The following is an 8,018-nucleotide window of genomic DNA, read 5'->3' on the forward strand; positions in this document are numbered from 1 at the left end:
CATAAACTCATGTATATACAGGTATTGCTAAAGTTGAGTTCTGTCTTCAATTTTTTTGATGAGAAGCTCTGTTTTCTATTGACTGTTCTAAAGATTGGACAGAATATCTCCCTTGATAGTTTATTCTATTGATCTGATACCATCAGTGAATATCAATCTTTTTCCTTGAAGCATTTTAGTAGTTGGTAGGTTATTTCCTTATATTATACATTTTATTTTCTTGTACACACAGCATAATTGGAAGATTGGTCCTTTGGGAAATGTCTCAGGCTCATGACGCATTAGCTTATTCCCAGCGGCACTTAACATTCATATTTTACAAATACCTTATTGCAGGGTGGGTGTCGTATTTTCTGGAAGACAATCACCAGGAGGACATAATGTCATTTGGGGACTTTACGATGCTATCAAATCTCACAACCACAATAGTACGTTGCTTGGATTTGTTGGTAAGCATTATTTTGTATAATGCATATTTATAGACAGATTTATGAATAGCAATTTTTTGTTTTTTGTTCATTTTTTAGAATTAGCACAATTGAGATAGCCTTTAGATCACTGATGTTTTCTTCTTGTTGTTGTTATTTGCACTTCTAGGCTTTGGTTGCTAAGGCCTAAGAAAGTGGCAGGAAAGAAACATGGAGGGGAATCTTCGTTTCCATTGTCTAAAAAAAAAATTATCAGGGAGAGACAAAGAAAAGCACCAAAGTTTTATTTTTTTAGAAACTTTAAAGTAACAAAGAAATAATAGTTTTTCTTTTCTAGTTTTCTAGGTTCAACTGAAGAAGAGAATTTTTTTCTTTTCATTCCAGTGAAATACTTTTATTTTCTTTTATCTTTTTGCATACTGAAGAGAGCCTAATCAACAGCAAACATGAGAAAAAGTAACGCAAAGAAAATATATCAAGATAATCACATCCTAACCGCATTCCTTATTGTTTTCTTTGCATTTTTTTCCAGTTCAACCTTGCAGGAGAAAATCTTGATTATCAGTTCATTTCCTTGCTTCCATTGGCTGGGATTACTTTTCCTCTCTTTCCTTTCATAGTCTATCTTATATCTTTTTTGAAATCACTTTAGACAAGCTCTTTCTCTAAAATCACATTGGGTACCATCACATGTACTGTCAATGTCTTTTTATTTTATACTAGGTATCTTTTGCATTGTTCGTCCTTGAAATAAGGCATGATGGTTTTGATTGGAGAGTTAGAAATCAGTTGTTGGATGTTTGACCAACCTTATCTAACATGTTGTTGACTGGTGTATGGTCCCATCACTTGAAAATGTGTCCCTTTCTGGTTATGGGTTGAACCTTGCTTTCTGATTAATCATTATATTGGAAAAGAGGATGTAGTGCTATTCATCTTTTGATTCTGATGGCACAAACATTTATATGTTATAACTTTTAAGTAACAGTGTGGAAGCAGATACCACTAGCTGCCCTGATTTGTTTCTCAATTTGTTGTGATCGTTGAAGAGCTCTTCTGCTGCATGCATCTAAAACAGATCTCTTCCTAGTACCTATACTGTGTCCAATGAGTAGCGTTGGGTTTAAAAACTAACAGATGAAAATGATAGTCATAACATGGGAAAAGATGTCAAGAAAGGATGCATTCTTGCAATATAAAGGATGGCATTAACCTTGATTCCACATCATTTAAGTTTCTCTTGCAAGTTGCAATCATATGCTGCACTTTGTCACTTCCTCTTCTACAAAGATTGACATAGCTAACAAGTCCGAGAAACACTTGAGAAACCCACTCTTCCCTAGTCAAACATCCTTTTGGTATCTAATCCGCAAGCCAATAAATTTTTGATGTTTCATTGGTAAGAGTATGCTTGATTAAGATGAAAAAATCTGGAGTTCAGACCATCACCTAGTTGATTGACAAGAGTGACTGCAACTTCCATTAAGTGGTTCTGTTTCCAAATAAGCAAAGAAAAGTCATCAGTACCTCAAAGCGCTAACTGAAGCAGAGCTATTGTTCCTACCAACTCATTAGTCTCTCTATAACTGCTTGCTGCATATCTTTGCTCCTCTCTACCAATCTTGCTCCCTCATCAGCTATCAATATCTCCTGATATTTAACTAGTTTCATTTTGGATCGATAAAACCATGTCAAAAGGTTTTTCTTGTTCAGGTGGACTTACATAAGACAATTTCACATTATTCTTAATAAAGTCATTTTAATATAGTGACTCATGTCTCTTTCCATGTTGTGGCTCTCTCCACTTGTTACTGTACCATTGCAATAAAATTCCTTGTGTCAGGTACGTTTACTACATAAGAATTCGTTTCCTGTGCTCTAAAATCCTTCTATCTCTTTTTTTTATGGAATATACCTAACTTAGTTACATATATGACTTGGGACATTTTGTTCGCATAGAACTTGGGACTTTTTTTTTCCCTATATTACATTGGATAGCTGTATTTGATCAATAATTCTTGATGTGATTACGTTATTATCTGGACATGGATTCTATTTATGTATATCTTTTCCCCCTTTTGTAAAGAATGATTTCCATATATTTCTACAACCTGCAGAATTTTTGTCTGGATTGCTTTGTTGCTAGAGATGATTCTAGTAATTCTTTTTTTTTGATGAAAGCATTTTATTTTCATTGCTGATACCTCTTGTTTCTGTTATAGGTGGCACTGAAGGTTTATTTGCACAGAAAACTTTGGAAATTACTGATGATATCCTCTCCACATATAAGAACCAAGGTTTGTTATTTGATTGTCCTCATTGCTTTTACTTATTTTGTATTAACTCAAATTATCTTCCTAATTTCTGTGCATGTCTTGTGCTTTTAAAGGTGGTTATGATTTGCTTGGCCGGACAAAAGATCAAATCAGGACAACTGAGCAGGTCAATGCTGCGATGGCTGCATGCCAGGCACTGAAGTTGGATGGTCTTGTCATCCTTGGAGGTGTGTCCCATAATATACTTACTAATATGTGTTATCAGACTTGTGCGTGACTTAATATCTTTTTCCTTGTGTTTCTTAAGGGGTTACTTCCAATATGGATGCTGCTCATCTTGCAGAAACTTTTGCCGAGTCAAAATGTCCCACAAAGGTACTTGACATGTGGTTTTGGCATTTCTATTCCAGAGAACAAGTTAACTTTAACCATTTTTCTGCATGCATTTGAATTTTTGTGATATAATGTTTTGATTTTAGATAATAGCTCTACAGAGAATCAGGCATTTTCCTGCCAGGAAATGCTGGTTTTGATGCTTCACTTTTACCTTTGGTTAAACTGGATAAGTTCATTAAGTTTGAAAATGTATGACAGGTAGTGGGTGTTCCTGTAACTTGAATGGGGATCTTAAGAATCAGTTTGTGGAGACAAATGTTGGATTTGATACAATTTGCAAGGTATGTTTGAAAATGAAATGCTGTAATTGTATAGGTGTGTTAAGGTAATTATGATCACATTTTGTTGTCAATGAAATCTTGGTTTCTGATTTTATTTTCTCATTCTCATTTGTCTAATTCATTCCCCATTACTTTTGGACATAGTACCCATCTTGTCAGATCTATGATTCTTGTAACACTTTATCATTCATGTCAGATTAAATTAACAATCTTCTTTTTTTGGTACATACTTAACAATTTTCTTTTGAAGCTGTGCAATGTCACTGTGAGGCTTTTTTGTGTGCATTCTATTTGCAGGTTAATTCACAGCTCATCGGTAATGTCTGCACAGATGCCCTCTCGGCTGAAAAGGTAATGCATGGTTCATTTCATGTGGATAGATAAATTTGCAAGGCTTTATCTATCAAACTTGCTTCAACAACTTGTTTAGACCAAATGAGTTTATCATTCTCCAGTAGTGCTGGCCAAGGATTATTTTTTTATAATGGTTCCCTTGGGCTACAACACAATGTTGAAGCTACATGTTTTCAGTGTTTATGCAGCCAACCGTATTCCAATATTCAGTCTTGTTTCAGTCAATCATAGCTTTTTGTCACCAGATGTCTTTTTTGCATGCTAAACAAGCAGTTTCTTGTTAATTTTTTTCTTGCTCAAACTTCATCTCCCACAATGTTCCAGTGAACTAATGTTTTGTATTTTCTTTTGCAGTATTATTATTTTATTCGGCTTATGGGCCGGAAGGCATCTCATGTGGCCTTGGAATGTGCTCTCCAGTCACAATCAAATATGGTTAGACTTCCCATTTGCTTTCACATTGCTTTTCTTTTTCACCCATGTTATTTGTTCATTTATTTAATTATAATACCTTCTTCATCGACTGATTTATATTAACTTTATCTCTTTCTCAGGTCATCCTAGGTGAGGAGGTTGCTGCATCAAAACTCACTATTTTTGACATTACAAAACAGATCTGTGATGCAGTGCAAGCCAGAGCAGAGAAAGGTTCGAGGTTGTTGGTTTGGTCTCTCTTTTGATGTTTATTTTGTCAACTTCTAATGTACTTTTGGCTTTTTATTTCTCATGCAGACAAGTATCATGGTGTAATTCTTATACCTGAGGGGCTTGTAGAAAGCGTACCAGAACTGTATGCTCTGATTCAGGTACTATTACCCCTCCCCCTTCCACACCCCCCCCCCACCCACCCACCCACCCACACACCCAAAAAAAAGAAAGAAAATGTGACTTGATGATTTCTGCGATGTTTTTTTCGAAGCAAACGGCTATATACTTATATCCATCTTCTTTTCCCCCTTAATTTACTGTAGTTTTGCCCATTTACTAATCTGTTATGCCTGGTTTAGGAAATCCATGGTCTCCATCTTCAGGGGGTGTCTGCCGAGAATATTCCTTCTCAACTTTCACCATGGGCAGCTGCACTGTTTGAATTTTGCCACCATTTATAAGGAATCAGGTTATTTTTGCTATCTTTACTGCAGCTATAAACATATTCGATAAATTCATATCCATAAGGTGCTGCTTGAGTTGCTTGAGGTGTACTAAAATTGTAGCATTTTGTATCTATTATGCAGCTGCTTCTCCATCCGGAATCTGATGACTCTGCACAGTTATCCCAGGTAAAATCTGGTGCAACAGTTCAAAAGTAGAATTCTTTAGAACAGTATTATTATGATCATCATGTTCTGAATTTTCCTTAATTCCTTTACGTTTAGATTGAGACAGAGAAACTTCTAGCTCAGTTGGTTGAGACAGAAATGAACAAGAAGCTGGTGAGTTTAAATTACAGTTTATGTGATGATGACATGGAAGATCACATCTTCAACTTAGATTAACAATAAGACAATCTTCATTTCTCATGTATTTCTTGGAGTGGTAGTGCATCATAGATTCACATTGTTAATCATACATCATAACTTCATAATGCTGCTTAAGTTTCTTTATTTGATGCTTGTTGATGGGACTATCACAATATTGCTTAATGGACTGATAGCTGTTTGCTCTTTCCCTATGTCTTGTATTCTATATCAGTCCTTGCTGGATCACCCCTAGCTTCAAATTGCTCTATTTTGCATTATATGTTTTTTGTTTACCATCTTCACAGAAAGAAGGTACATATAAAGGAAAGAAATTCAATGCCATCTGCCACTTTTTTGGTTACCAAGCTCGGGGATCCTTACCATCTAAATTTGACTGTGACTACGCCTATGTGAGTTCCTACAAGGACTAGCTTCCTTCTTTTGGTTTGTTAGTTTTGCTATGTGCAATGAGTTTATTTATGAAACTCTATCTGCTTAGGTTCTTGGGCATGTTTCCTATCATACATTGGCAGCTGGTTTAAATGGTTACATGGCTACTATTACAAATCTGAAAAATCCCATGAATAAATGGCGATGCGGCGCTGCTCCAATCACGGTGAATCTCCATCCTCTTTATTTTCCAATTAACTAGTGTATATATAATCCTGTTTGAACACTTGGACCCAACAGCATCATCAAAATAAACATGTAACAATTTTTTTGATTATTTCTAGGCAATGATGAGTGTGAAGAGATGGTCGCATGGCCCTGCAGCCTCCCTTATTGGAAAACCTGCTTTGCATCCTGCCACTATAGACTTGAAAGGAAAAGCATACGAGTATGTTATTGTTACGGCATTTTACTGATATGGCAGTTGCTCTCTCCTATTTTCTGTTCAAAATCAGTTACCTCTCCAAGCAGTTCTCTTAGCATGGCAAGACATACCTGCTTTGCTGGTGGAACCATGGTTGTTTTTTTTTTGAGAAAATGAATTGCAGTTTCTTCAAGCCTTAAATTACTTTCCTTTTAATCTGATATTCCTTTAGTTGCAAGCATTTTTTCCTCTTCTAGTGTTAAAATCACCACTTGTCCCAAAAGCTTAAGCTAATAGGATGAGGTAGATTTATTTATATATATTAGATTTTCTTACACTCTCTCTCACATGTGGGCCGAACTTCTCTTTAATGGGTGAGCCCAACATGTGAAATTTTTAATAATGGGGTTAAAAAGTGCGGAGATAGGGTTCGAACTCAGAACCTTTGCTCTGATACCATATTAAAATCACCACTTGTCCCAAAAGCTTAAGTTTATAGGATGAGGTAGATTTATTTATATATTTTATATTTTCTTACATCCAGCAATGACAAGTGTATCCAGCCCATTTTTTGTGGTCAATCATGAATAATCCTTGGAAAAATCATTGGGTTGTCTAATATTAAAGATAAGCTCAGTTTATGTATAGTTGGTTGATTCTTCTAAATATGCTTGGATGAGAATCATATGATTGAAGTGGCCTAGTATCTAACTTACCATTTGTGAATATGCTTGTGGGTTTCACTTCTTGTTTTAATGTTTAATTCTGGACTCCAGGTTGTTGAGACAAAATGCTTCCAGCCTTTTGATGGATGATGTATACAGCAACACTGGACCTCTTCAGTTTGATGGACCTGGTGCTGATGCCAAGGCCATTACATTGTGTGTTGAAGATCAAGACTACATGGGCCAGATAAAGTTGCTTCAAGAGTATCTGGATAAGGTTCTCATATTTCATCGTTCTATGATATGATTATATGTTCTTGTTCTCCCATTTTAAACTATAGTAAAATTGTTTTTTCCACCTAAGCTGAGGAACCATCCCTGGAGATACTCTTGAACTGCAGTCCTACCTCTTGCCACCACCAACTACGTTACCCCTGTAATAAATGTGGGCTACCTTGTTCGATATATTATGTTCGAACTTTCTACAGACTCCAGCTTCTCAAATTTATCCTTTTGCTTCTGTTACACCCAATTTTGCCTCACTGCTTACCCTAATAGAGTCTTCTATGATTTCCGCCCCCATGTTTCATTGGTCTTAATTTTCTGCTGCAATATATACCTCTCCTTCTATCACTTGGTTAAATAATAAGCCATTCGGGTTCTCGTAGTGGATCTCCCCTTTGTGATGTGATCACAAAGCCTGATTGCCGATACGGGGCTTATCCCTAGCAACTTTCAGTACCCTAAAACCTGCTCTGGATCTGCCTCTAAGTAAAATGACTAATTGCAAACCTTGTTTATGTGCTAGAGTGTTGGTTTATAAGTTACTGCCTTTGTCCTTTGCATGGCTGTCATTATAACAGCAATTCTACTGTGTTCCTTGCTGCAAATATAGATCTAACTCTTGCACTCCTGTATTTTGCTTTTACAGGTGAAAAGCATTGTGAAGCCTGGGTGTTCGCAGGATGTTCTGAAAGCAGCCCTGAGTGCTATGGCTTCTGTGACGGACGTGTTGGCTGTCATGGCTTCTCCCTCATCTAGTGGCCAGCCACCCTTCTGAATTGCACAACTAACCATCCTTGGTAGTGGACCATTAGTAATGTCTGGGTTCCATTTGTCATCATCATCATCATCATCATCATTATCCTCCAATCTGTCTTTTCCAAATTGTTGAGTGTTTGATGGGGAGGTAAGAAATTTTTGCATGATTAGCTTTCTGTTTTTGTGTCCATTTTTGGTTGGCATCATTTTTTTGTTGATGGTAGTTACTACCATGAGTCCATTGCTGTACTTTGAAGTTGAATAATGACACAAACATTCTGTTTTATGACAATCCTTTCCTGG

The 8,018-nt window shown here is 36.4% G+C and overlaps 1 pseudogene; it reads left to right on the forward strand.

Annotated features, from left to right (window-relative positions):
* The first annotated feature begins 296 nt into the window (after positions 1–296).
* On the forward strand, positions 297–8,018 carry LOC120108201 (annotated as a pseudogene).

This window comes from Phoenix dactylifera, unplaced genomic scaffold (assembly GCF_009389715.1).
Source record: "Phoenix dactylifera cultivar Barhee BC4 unplaced genomic scaffold, palm_55x_up_171113_PBpolish2nd_filt_p 001221F, whole genome shotgun sequence".
Taxonomy (NCBI): Eukaryota; Viridiplantae; Streptophyta; class Magnoliopsida; order Arecales; family Arecaceae; genus Phoenix; species Phoenix dactylifera.